We start from the raw sequence: 13,173 nt of genomic DNA on the forward strand, positions 1-13,173 counted from the left end.
AGCATCCTGCATTGAAGAGAAAACAAGACTGAGAAAAGGAGTATCATTTTCATTCATTGTCCTGCCTAAGAGCAGGTCTTTCACTGCAAAATCAGCATTCTCCAATCTTTCTATTTTTCTCCTTCTTCTTACTCGTAGACTCTGCATAGATCAATATATCTTAATGTTGTCTATCATCTGATATCTTCTACCCCCAACTTTTCTCCCGTTCACCATTATTTCTGGTGCATCATCCAATGGGCAGTTTCTTCTTAGCCAGTCGCCCAGACAATTTCTTTTTCTCTTCCTGATCAGTTTCAGCTTTATTCTTTCTTTACCCACTCTTTGTAACATAGCTTCATTTCTTATTTTGTCTGTCCATTTTACACGCTCCATAAAAAGGTATGTTGGAACGAAAGTACAGTAGTTTATATTCAATATGCTGTAAATCTACTGGAGTCTGAGTCTAGTGTGATTGGAGTCTTTCACGTGTTCGACGCAGTAATATACTGTAGGTCCCCGTTTCCTTGCACCCGTAAAGATGAAACTGACACGTAACGTAACATGTTGGAAGTTTAGCATGCCGGTATTTGACATGATGTGAAAATCCATAGATCTCACACTTTGGATTCATTTCAGATATAGTGTTATAGTGAATGATTATGTACAGATGATTCCAGGTATAATAATATTGCACCGAATGTATAATCTAATGTACAACTGGATTTTGTCAACATATCGTTATGAAACAGATACATTTCAAATTTTGTAATAATCCACACATCGGGAACAAATCTGTTTTATATCAACAATAGACGAACGAATTGGCAGACAAACTGCCAAACAGACGGTCATGCAAGACAAACACACTTCGTACTTTTTTTTTATGTATTCTACGTCCAGGTAACAAGAAATTCATCTCGGCAGATGGCATTGAATTTGGACGACGGATATATGAGTTAGTTTGCGAAAGCAGCAGTAGATTGCGCGGAGATCGCTCGCTCCAGCTGTTGCTTAGCATACTGACAATCTATCCACCAGTCTCTCTCCACTCTTTGTAGAGGTGGATAGAGTGGAGCTGTGCGCGGGCGTCAGTGCTTTGTGGCCGGACAGGTGTGTTGTGAGTGCTTGTGTTAACGAGTGACGAGTGTTTATCAACATTGGAAGACTTCGTCATATCTCAGGATTATTTACATCAACAAAAAGTGAGTGCTCAATTTGTTTATAGTTCCTACTCTATGTCAGCGCAAATATCGCTATCTTTAAGTGAAGCACACAAAGTTTATATAGTAGTTCTAAATGTTACTGTTTATTAACGTGTTAGACACAAATTTTATGGAATTTATGACCGTGGAAGGGGTCTACGATGTATGAGGAGCAGTGGCTGGCGTCGTGTAAGCAATATTACATGTTACAGTTATTCATTGATGTGTGAAGATCGTGTTATTCTTGCCTGTGAAACGTTTGAACGTATCGTCCTGAGTAGTTTCGATTAAAATAATGTTTTCACAGTACATTCAACCTGTTGTACTGTAGTATTCGAATTTGGCGCGCGTGGTTTATTGGCCTGGAAAGATACGGAAGTATGTGGAAGAGCCGACGACTTTACTTTGAAATTCTTTCAGTCTCTGTCTTTGTTCACGTTCGAGCTTTAAAAGTCGTTTTGAAATTGGAACATCTGGTCCAAAATAAAGCTAAATCGAATAATTATGTGTATATTTATTAATTATTTAGTAATGAATGTGACCATTATAAACAAAATTTATGGATGTTTTAATGTGCGCCGAAATAATTTAAACTCTATTTTATATTAAAGCAAACACCATGGTTGTACTTCCACAAGCAGACTAAAAAAACTAATTGTGTAATGCTTTCTGTATAACTTGAGGAGCTGCACAGTGAACTGTATTGTACACACAAAAAGCGTCCTGTAGCAATGACAGCGTTATTAAATGAGATTTCTAAAAGCATGCTGTTTAGCAGATATTCGTTGTTGTATAGCCTGGTATAAAACGTTTAATGCTGAACTCATACTTTCTGATTTTTGGAAACTTTTACAAACTTTTGTTTCTTCTCATCTGGAATTAAGATTAAATTTCACGTTTATCTAACGAAAAGTATAACTTTTTGTGTTATGTCTAACACTTTATTCTCCTTTGCATTCCTTAAAAGGTAAACATTCTTTCAGCTGTTAACTTGGGATTTAAATTTGTCAGTATTATTTACTCGAGGGCAACAAGTTTTTCTTGAACTCGGAATTAGTAGCGAGAAAATAGCAATATTATGGTAGCCTATACTTCAAACACGAACTGTGGCCTACTACTGTACATAACGAAACACAAAATTTACAAAGACGTTCATTTTAATGAGGAGAAAAATACTTATCATAGAATAGTTATAATTATCACATGGGAGTGCGAATTTCTCTGTTTCTTGGCAGTCCACTTTTGTTCTTTAAATTTTTCGATGAGTTTATGTAAACTTGATCTTTATTTTCAACATAAGTTGCTTTGTTTTCAATAGTTGCCAAGAAAACTGTATACAGTACCGGTAATGCATTTTGTAGAGAGTATAAAACTTTTTTATGCTATAGTTAGAAAGTGAGACAAAATATGGTTAATTAGCATCAAAATGTACGTGATTTTTGGAAGCACAAAACGAATACTAACACAGATTCTTGAGTGACAGCTTGGTTAACAGTTCCGAATTTAAAATGTATGTTCTAGGCTCTGTTCTTGCTGTGCAGATCATTGTGAACATAAAGCGTTAGAATACCATGGTGACTTATCAAATCAGTATAATTATATTCATATTGATTGTTGATAAATTTAAAAGTCTCCACTAGTGTAATTTTTAATGTATTAATTTCATGACAGCTTTCCAAATCGAGAACCGATTTGAGTCCAGTTTTGCTCGGGATATTCTCATTTCGCTTGTCAAGCATTTCTCCAACATAATTCTCTTATTATTTATACAAAACGATCCGGAAACCAGTACACCATACCACGATTTCGGTGTTATGCCATGTTACTCTCAGGTCATATCTACAAATGTAAAAAATAAAATTAATATGGGAATAGTTGTTTATACGCATGCCAGTATTGTGGGTATATAAATATAAACTTATTTTATTAATTCAAAGTACATAGTTTACTCTCGCTCTCTCTTCACTATTGACGTAAAACGATTGGTAAATTCTACTACAAACCTTGATTTCTTGTAGTGAGTAGAAGAAGCAAATGATGAGTTTGAGAATATATTTTTAAACAGCCATTCTTAAAAGTAATATTTTAATGCTAGGCTAGTGTGTTAAAAATTGATTAATAGGCCTATATGGTAGCGTGCGTGCGAAAGTACTTCTAACACTAGTGCGAACAGTAGGCGCATTTTTCTAACACTGACTTTCAACTCTTGGCGCAGATTGTCAATCGCAACCTATCAATAAAGAATTTCAAAAAATTGCAAGCCTGCTTTTAAAAATAACTGTTTTTGGTTAATAAATGCACACACATTAAATAAAATTGCGGATTTCATCAACAACTATTTTATTGATAACTGTATGAAACAATTAAACAAGAATTAATTATAATTATAAAAATGTATGGAAAATCCGGGCTTGAATCGGGGACCTTTCGATCTGAGATATCATCACTTGGTTTTAAAATATGTTGGAATTTCATTATTACAATGAGGGAGAATACATCAATTCAGAAATCGTGAGAATTGTCTTTATACAAGCACGGAAGAACGACTGCCTAAAGAATAATGTACGACACATAATAGGCCTTTGTTAAATTATTTTGTTTTGTTCGCAGTTTTGTTTCACTGCGGCCTCGTTTCGCAAACATTTCTACTCACGAAATGACATTTTAACACTTTTATCGTAAACAACTATTCTGCACTGTGACAGGCAAACAAAGTCAAATGTCATATGCGACAATGTGTGATAAGCTGATAACATTGTACTTTTATGTACTATTTTCTGAATGTCTTTTGGTTATATTATCTCTTATTCATAAATAAAATTGTATAATGTACATATGTGATATTTTTATAGGTAACCGTTATATTATAAGATTAAACGTAAAATTAAACTAATATAGGAGGTATGAAAGTATGTTTGAATATGCATTCATGTGTTGGTTTTTTAATGCCATTGATATTTTACGATTCCTAGTATTAACAGTAACCAAACTGTTCTGTCTGTTACTCCCTGCATTGCTTAATCTACACTTACTTTCTCATTATACGAGGTGTAAAATCAATGTACATATGTGATGTTGCAAAAAAACAGATTTCGAAATTTTCGTGGAAATAAACGTTTGAAAATTTTTCATAGTCTACCGAACAAGTGGTGGTTTTGGGCGTTTCTTCGATCTATCCACAGCGCTTATTCTGGCCACAGCGCTTTCTCGTACACTATTGATAAGATTTTGTTCATATTCAGTATCTAAGAGTAAATTAAAGTAGGAATAATGCGAATGAAATAGTGCAATAATTTTTAGTTTTAGTAAAAATTAATGGGCCCTTTTTTAAATGAAACAAACGTAATGGCACTGAACTTAAAAAAATAGTCAGACGATTTTCTTTGTGAATCTTTTATGCATAATAGTACGAGTAACTGAAAAATGAGTTTAATAATAATAATAATAATAATAATATTATTATTATTATTATTTATTGTCAGAAAAATGCAATACAAAGAAATTGTAAATTTACAAAATTCTAGCACTCCGCTGAAAGAGAGTGTTCCCGTGCTCAGGGGAGGAGTCGGTACATAATAAATTTACATGCCTAATTACAATAAAATAACATCTAGAAATTAATAATTATTCATAATAAATTGCTTGCATTCATTTTTAAATTTCAAACTATTGGAGATAAATGGATAAGTATGCGTATTTCTTTATTAATTGTTGTAAATTCTAGGGCCGATATTAATATTGTGGTTGAAAGCAGTGCTCGTTAAACACTTGGGTTCATCCATGCCTTTGGTTTGTGTTTGTGAGTATCTGATGTGGAATGTGTGCGATTTTTATGTGTAAAATTTAATAAAGCATTGATATAAATTTCATGTAGGCTACAGTATTTTCAAAACTTTAAATTCTAAAAACAATTTTTCGATGGAATAATCAATAGGTTTTTTGGACATATTTTAATTAGTGTTCTCTGTAATAAATCTAGTGGATTAAGGTTAGTTTATAAGTATTACTCAATTCTGATATTGTATATTGGTTATAGACTGAAATAATGTGATTTAGTATCGTCTGAGAAACTATTTTCATAACAGAAATTATCATGTACTGTTTCTAGAATACTTTTATGCCTTTGATTATAAAATTACCATAATCCTTACTACTGAGAAGGACGAAAGGACGGCGACTTGTTCGGGTGTTATTAAGGGGATTGCAGTTGCAGATAACACGAAAACGTGTTGCTCGTGTGGGAGTATATAAACCACTGTAAATGAAAGGTTACTTTGACCCCAAAATATGTTTTATTTTAAGTTTATTTAATTTTTATGTAAAAATGTAAAAATATTACATTTTTATTATGGGTTAGTTTAGGTTACTTTGGCTTCTAAACCAGCGTTGATGTTAGAACATAAATAATTGTCGCAAAAATGTAGAAATAAAAAAATTATATTTGTGCAAATTGCGAAAAGCTTGTACAATATTATAAATAATTGTACAGAAAAATAAAATTAATAAAGTAAACAGAAACAAAAAGTTATGTAATTTGTTTCTTGGAGTTTTATTACTTTCGAACCATTTTACCACGCTCAATATATACTTATGTAAGTAAATCATTAGTCGTAGCTATGTTTAGAATCAATTACTGGTGAATTCACGTAACATTAAAATACGTTATTTTATGGACACTCTAAACATTAAAATTCTTTTAGAGTAGACCTTGCAAGATTTATTGTTAGCAGAGTGCTAACTCTTTTTACCGAAAGACAGTTCCTAATTTCAGTTTTTACAAGATTCATGCGACTAAATCCTCGCTCACAATTTACAGTATCCGATGGAATTATATAAATCAATTAGAAGAATTTGTTCACTTAACTTACATGAATTGCACCAAATCTTTGAAATCCATTCCTGAACATCTATTGCTCAATACCTTTTTGAACATTGCTCATGCCATTAGCATTTCGTTTAAATTCAGATTAGTTCAAACACATCTCTGATTTCATTTTCTCCATTACCATCTTCGTTTCTGAAGTCCAATGTGGTTGTCGCATTTTTTGCACATTTACATTGAAAGATTGTTGTAGAAGTCGAGTAGGAAAATGCGACAAATGCGATTAAACCCTGTTCTAAACATGCCTCAAATTATTGTTCGAGGCTGTAGTCGGTATAAGACTTGCAGACTGCCTTCCGTATTCAATTGGCATTTTTATAAAAATATGAAATAAAATAATGTGCAAATTATATTGGCTACTGATGGAGAGACTTAAAAATAAAGCAATGTATGGTTACTGTAAATTTAGAACATACCAATGGTTTCTTTCATCACAATAGTGTACTTTCCAATTATATGAATTGTTTTGGCTCACTTCCAGCGTGGTTTAAAGTACCCCAAGTTATGAAACAAAAGGTATGAATTCTTTAAGATTGTTTGAACCAAAATGCTACAGTATTTAATCATTGTAATAATTTAGGCCCAAGAATATATAACAAATTTATATTTAAATATCCTAATCTGATAAATTCTAAAAGTTCTAGTATTAAATCTAAATTGTTATGTATGGATTTGATAAAAATTGAAAAATTGTAAATTTAAATTTATATATTCTTACTGCGTAGTAGACATAAGACAAATTTTATTATATATTTCTTAATTTCAATTCAGGAATCCGCCCCTGAGCACGAGTTCTACTCTTTCAGGGCCGAGCTAAAGTTTTTTCTGTTTATATTGTATTTTATGTTACAATTATTAGCAAAATAAATAAATAAATAAACAAATAAATAAATAAATAAGACCACCTCTGTGGTGTAGGGGTCTGCATGCTGGTCTCTTACGCAGAGGGCCCGGGTTGGATTTCCGGTTGGGTTGAATTTCCTGATTGAGGTTTTTCAGTGTTTTTCCTCAACCGTAAGGAAAATGCCAGGAAATTCGGGCCACAACATCCCTGAATATCACCGGCCTCATTCGTCACCTAAATCATATTCATAACAAATGAGTAATACATATACAGTCGCCATCTAGTTCACAAGTCCAAACCTGTGGAGTAACGGTCAGCGCGTCTGGCCGCGAAACCAGGTGGCCCGGGTTCGAATCCCGGTCGGGGCAAGTTACCTGGTTGAGGTTTTTTCCGGGGTTTTCCCTCAACCCAATACGAGCAAATGCTGGGTAACTTTCGGTGCTGGATCCCGGACTCATTTCACCGGCATTATCTCCTTCATTTCATTCAGACGCTAAATAACCTAGATGTTGATACAGCGTCGTAAAATAACCCAATAAAATAAAATCTAGTTCACAACAATAGAACCAGTCTGAACAATAGTACACAGACCAACCAAAGATTAACTCGCGATATGACCAAAGATGTTAAAGCGAGTATAAATAACAGCAAGAGAGAGAGAAAAAAAATAAGTTCATTACTACAACTCAAGTAAAACACACAATTATCAGAATACTTGTTACTAATTAAAATGGTAATGTAATTGTCTTCCTGAATTTATAATCTGTCAAAATGTGTATTGACAGATTTTTTTTCAACATTCACTGGCCTCTGTGTAAGTAACAGGAAAGGTTGCACGCCATTTCCTAGCGACTGTATATTATTCGACAGTATTGTCACATACTGGACGCCGCGAGGTTTCATAATGCGTTTATTCTATTTGAATTCACTGCAGCTGGAGAGAGTTTAGCGACCCTCTTCAAATTGTTTTCTGTGCAATACACGATGTAGCAAAATGTCGCAAACTAAGCTATCAGTTAATGAGGTTTAAATTGCCATGTTCGCCACACGTCAGGAAAAATCTGCCTGTTTACGTCACTGTTATTCCACGTGTAAGTAATATGCAGTCGCGTTTGTAACGACTTTAGTCATTGATTGGCTAACGACCTGATTCAAGACCGGTCGTCTACTGATGCTAGTTTCATAACGCAAAATCATGCATCTTAACTACCATTGTGGGCAACGCGTTCTGCAGACCTGGTGTGTAGGTGCTGGCCGGCTGGAGACTGTGTACAGCACTTTCATCACCTCGGCGCTGCAGCTGACTTATAATTTTATTAATTTGTGTTCGTTAGAATCAACAGTGCATTCGATTTATGCTTGTTCTGTTGTGAACGTAAGAAACGTTTTGGATCCTCGCATCATATCATAGACGCAGAAGCATACTTTTCGAGCTACGTTGCCTATAGGTTTCATCATCAACTAAGACAAGGATGGGGGAACCTCTTTGTTGGGTCCGTTCTTGATCACGGATCCACTAGAAAGGCTTTCCTTTCCCGCTAAATGTTAAGCACACCACCGCCGCTTTGTAGCGCTTCGTAAAATCATCCGGATAACCTACAAAATAAGGAAGCACGATTAAAAACACGATATGAACACTGTGATAGCTATAATTCCACCGTTCACCTAATGCTTATCTTCATAATAAACGAACAATATGGAATAATTCTTCTCGGATTCTCAGCCAGATAAGTTGGATAGTTGCTTCTAAGCTTTCGATGATTAGCTCTGCCATCTTCTTCAGGGATTGAAGTGCCATAGAACACGATGTCTAGTGGGTATATAAGCTGTCAGTAGGGCTTCCCGCTGCTGGCCACTCAGGAGCTAATTCCCAGTTTCGACCACCTGCCGTGTTCTGGTTGGTCGAAGCGTGTTAATTCCAGATTTCCACGCCGTACTCAGCTGTAGGCACCCGTCTCTGTTGAAATTATTGCCATCTATACCTTGTGAATGTGGAAAATGCTACATTGGCCAGACGGGACGTACTATTATGGAACTCTAAAAGGAACACCAACGTAGCATAAGAATATATTACTTCAATAAGTCGTCAGTAGCGCAACACAGCCTGGAAACGGGCCACATGATAAATTTCGAGAAGGCATCGATTTACTGGTCATCAAGGAAACCATCGAAATCTGACTTGATAGCAGTAATTTAACAGAGACAGGGACCTACAGCGTGGAAACCTGCAAAAAACACGCTTCGATCAACCAGAACACAGGAGGCGGGCGGGACTAGGAGCTAGCTCCTGATTGGCCCCGCAGTGGGAAGCCCTATTGACAGCTTATATACCGCCTAGACATGGCTCCACGGCACTTCAATCCCTGAAGAAGATGGTAGAGCTAGTCATCGAAAGCTTGGAAGCAACAATCCAACTTACCTGGGTGAGAACCTGAAAAGAATTATTCCATATCAAACGTCGGGAAAGCCTTAAGTCCTACAAACAAACAATAATTTGCGAAGGACACAGTTTCCAACGTTATTTTCCGCGCTGTGACTTCAAATTTTCAGAACTGCCAACATACGCAGAGCATATGCTACATCGCAAATATGCATTAGACTGGTAGCGGTTATCCTCTCTAACCTTGTCGCAGTCCTGTGCTTCCTGTCACTTAGTCATTCCCTTACAAAACCCTCTCTAAACCTCGGCCTCCTGTCAATTAGGTATCCTCTCATCAAATCTCTATAATCTTGTCCCAGTCCTCGGTATTGTCACTTAGCTATCCCCTCATTAAACCCTCTCTAACCTTGTCACAAACCTCCGCATATCGCTACAGATAATCCATTTTCATTTCTATTAGTCTTTTCGTCTTTGAGATATTGCCACTGCTGCTACCTCTATTGCGGCACCCCTACCGGGACATTTTTAAGTTGTGTAAAGATAGATGTTTCCATACTATCAGAAACATATAAAATGATTTTCATTTTGTGGTGATATATTATATTTGTAATTAGTCCTAAGTTAATGAAGAAAAGCGCCTTCTTTCGTGTTAGACCTATATATTATGTCTTTTAAGGGGACTGGGTAGTGGTTAGGGGCAAAAAATCCGATTTTTTATTTTGTGTTTAAAAATAGTACAAAACTTCCTCTTTAAAACTATATTATGTATATATATATATATATATATATATATATATATATATATAGTGGGGATCTCTGTAAATAAGCCTTTTAAATGGCCTCTTTAAATTTGGCGGCGCATGTAATTCATACATAATTTTTCTATTTAAATGCAGTTTCCTTAGGTTAATATTTTTCAAACTTAAGTGCATTTTTTTCTGGAACCACTGAATCTATTTACATTGAATTTTTACAGTGTTTTCTGCGGCCTGTTTTGTGCAAAGTAGACCCAAAGGTTTATGATAACACACACATAACATAAGGAAGGAAAAGTAGTCTAGGCTATATTCATTGAGAAAATAGCAAAAATTGTTAATCAAAGTTTAATATTTTTTATGTTTCACTAAGGGTGACATATTCACCTAAATTTTGCTTTAGAATTTACAATATACATTACTTGATAAATTAAAAAAAATACAAGGTATATGAGTGTGGACTGTAGCAAGTAATGTGCACCTGAAGATTGAGATACATTTAGCAAAGTGGGAAAACAGGTTATCAGTTAGGGCCTTTCTTTTACACTTTGGTAAGAAACTAATTAGTTGTATTTAATGCCACTGAATTCGGGATGATTTATTGTAAAACCATGAAAATTTTTATTCCACTCTGAACACTAAAATCCTATAAATATTGAACTAAACTTTTGTACTGAAATTCTTTAATCGCGCAGACATCACTACCCACTCCTCGTAAGTGAAGGTGGTGTATAATGATGATGTAAAGTCGTAATGTCAAATCGTTGGTGCTTTGTAATGGCAATAGTATTTATCAACCACTTAATCCTTTTCCTGCTTCCCTGGTCATGAAGCCGATACGTATGGTTGATTCAAAGTGTATCTCAGGCGTATATTATGATTTTAATACTGCAGAACTCGCGATTACAAATCAAACGAATTGTTGCACAGGCCTGTAGCTGCTGTCCATGCCGAGATATTACTGAGAATACCGCACGGCACGGCTAATTTTATACTCAACTTGAATGTAAGTTGAGTATAAAATTAGCCGTCTGTAGCGAGGGGAGATGGCGTCATTGGTCGTGATTACAAAAGCTACATTCTCATAATATAACAACTAATACCATTTCGGCTTTGTCTTATAGTTTTGTTGCAGTAAGCATTTGAATTTCTTCCATTTTTTTATTTCACTACGTGAACGGATGTTCATACTGGGTGCGGGGAAAGACGCATTCTACATCAAAAATAGGAGCGAGAATATTTACAGAAAGTTTGGATAATATTTCTGAAATTGGCCTTTTATTATAATCCGAAAGGAAAAACAGACAAGTGAGATGATATGAAGCCGGAATAGTTTAAAATATAATTATCTATAGAATGCTTATGGCGGTAGTGATGAACTTCGTCTGAGGTGATTGTCTTTATTATAGGTTACATAGAAATGAATGCATGTAGAAAATATCAACAGAAAAGTTAGGGAAATGTATGATTTAACAATATGACCTGAAACCGAAATAAACTGTTGACCTATCAAGTATATGATGATAGTGATGGTGGTGGTGTTAGTGGTAGTGCAAAGATCTGCATAGGTAATCCAGACGTTGTTAGCTTTGTTATCGTTAGGTTTACCTTCTGTTCGAGAGACTGGTTTTCTTTACTGAGGTTCTTGGTGGTTTTTCTTACTATATGTAAATGCCAGGGCAATACCTTCAAGTATACAATGACCTTTGCCATAACACTTCTTATACTGCCAGTCATCATCCTGTAACACAGCAGTTGAAAGCGTTGCTGAATAAAACACAAATGAATTAAATTAACTTAAGGGAAAATAACCGTATGCCTTATTTGCTGCGTAACTGAGTTGCAGACAGAAGCTTGTTAATAATGCTTGAAGAAGATTAATAGGATGCACCTTAAAACTGTTTACGCTCTTGAGACGAAACCTACTGATGCAGCTGAAATGGAAAATTAAAGTAGGGGACTGTGAGCTTGAAATGTATAGTGAGGATCATGTACGAGCATTTCCTAAAAGGCTAATTTGGCCGTCTCTTCAATGTTGCCAACTAATTTCAGATATTACCAAAGAGGGTAAAATCACAATGACATGTACTATAATAATAATAATAATAATAATAATAATAATAATAATAATAGTATAGTATAGTATTAATAATAGCGATGTCTTGCTTATTTACTTATTTACTACACCTCATCTTTATGTTGGGAGGTGTTTTCTAAATGGCCCAATAATTTGTGAAAGAGTAGGCCTGTATTTTCCTGCTGGATCTCTCGCATATTATTTTGGTAATTAGTAGATTAATATGATCTAATATTAAAATATATTTTGTCTGACAACATGAAATTCATTGCTTTGACTAAACAGTTTACGATTGACGAGACCTAACCTAAAAATGTATTCTGTTTGCTCACGTGAAATGATTAGTACAAACTCCGGAAAACGAATGCCACTTTGAAATGTATGCTTAAAAATACTTACTCCTAATAATTTTGATATTCTACTTATAATTGCTGTATAGGTGCGCATAATTCCTTCTTCATTATCTTCTTCCTTCAATTCATTAAGGGCTACATATGAACTACATAGATTCCTGAAGCATACTCTTGAGTGGCACACGCTTTCTTTCTTGGAGGAGTCACTGCCATGCTGTTTCCGCTCTTTGACATTATTGTAATAAAAATCTAAAGACGAAAGAAATTAATGAAAATGTGAAACGATATTTTTTACTGATTACCCAAATTCATGTAACACACCGTATGTCATATTTATTTACATTTATCTGACTATAATTTTGAATTGTAATCACAACGCAACACTTAAAATAGGTAACTATTATGTATTAATATTAATACTGATATTAATTATTAATATGTTGAAATTTCACTAGCTTCCAGTAATTGGTTCATAAATCTAGAACAATTTGAATTTTCAGAATTCTCACTACCGACAACTGCTGTCACTGCTGCCAACATAACAGTTAGAAAATCACTACCAGTTGTAGTATTTCTCAGTAGGCCTACCGAAATTCGAAACGAAGTTGGCAAAAGAAAATTCAACCTTCAAACTAGGAAATCACCATAATCCACTAGCATATGTAGCAATGGGGGGATGGTAAGGTTTCACTCTTAGG

The 13,173-nt window shown here is 34.8% G+C and overlaps 1 protein-coding gene across 2 annotated transcripts in view; it reads left to right on the plus strand.

Moving 5' to 3' along the window:
* Positions 1–1,029: 1,029 nt before the first annotated feature.
* The window catches only part of sano (serrano), a 699,118-nt gene continuing 686,974 nt past the window's right edge, over positions 1,030–13,173 (plus strand). The window contains exon 1 of one of the 2 annotated variants that reach the window (XM_069831023.1): positions 1,030–1,184. The gene's annotated coding sequence lies outside the window, so the exon portion shown is untranslated. The remainder of the gene's footprint in view (positions 1,185–13,173) is intronic. The other variant, XM_069831022.1, reaches the window with a different exon arrangement.

This window comes from Periplaneta americana, chromosome 7 (assembly GCF_040183065.1).
Source record: "Periplaneta americana isolate PAMFEO1 chromosome 7, P.americana_PAMFEO1_priV1, whole genome shotgun sequence".
Taxonomy (NCBI): domain Eukaryota; kingdom Metazoa; phylum Arthropoda; class Insecta; order Blattodea; family Blattidae; genus Periplaneta; species Periplaneta americana.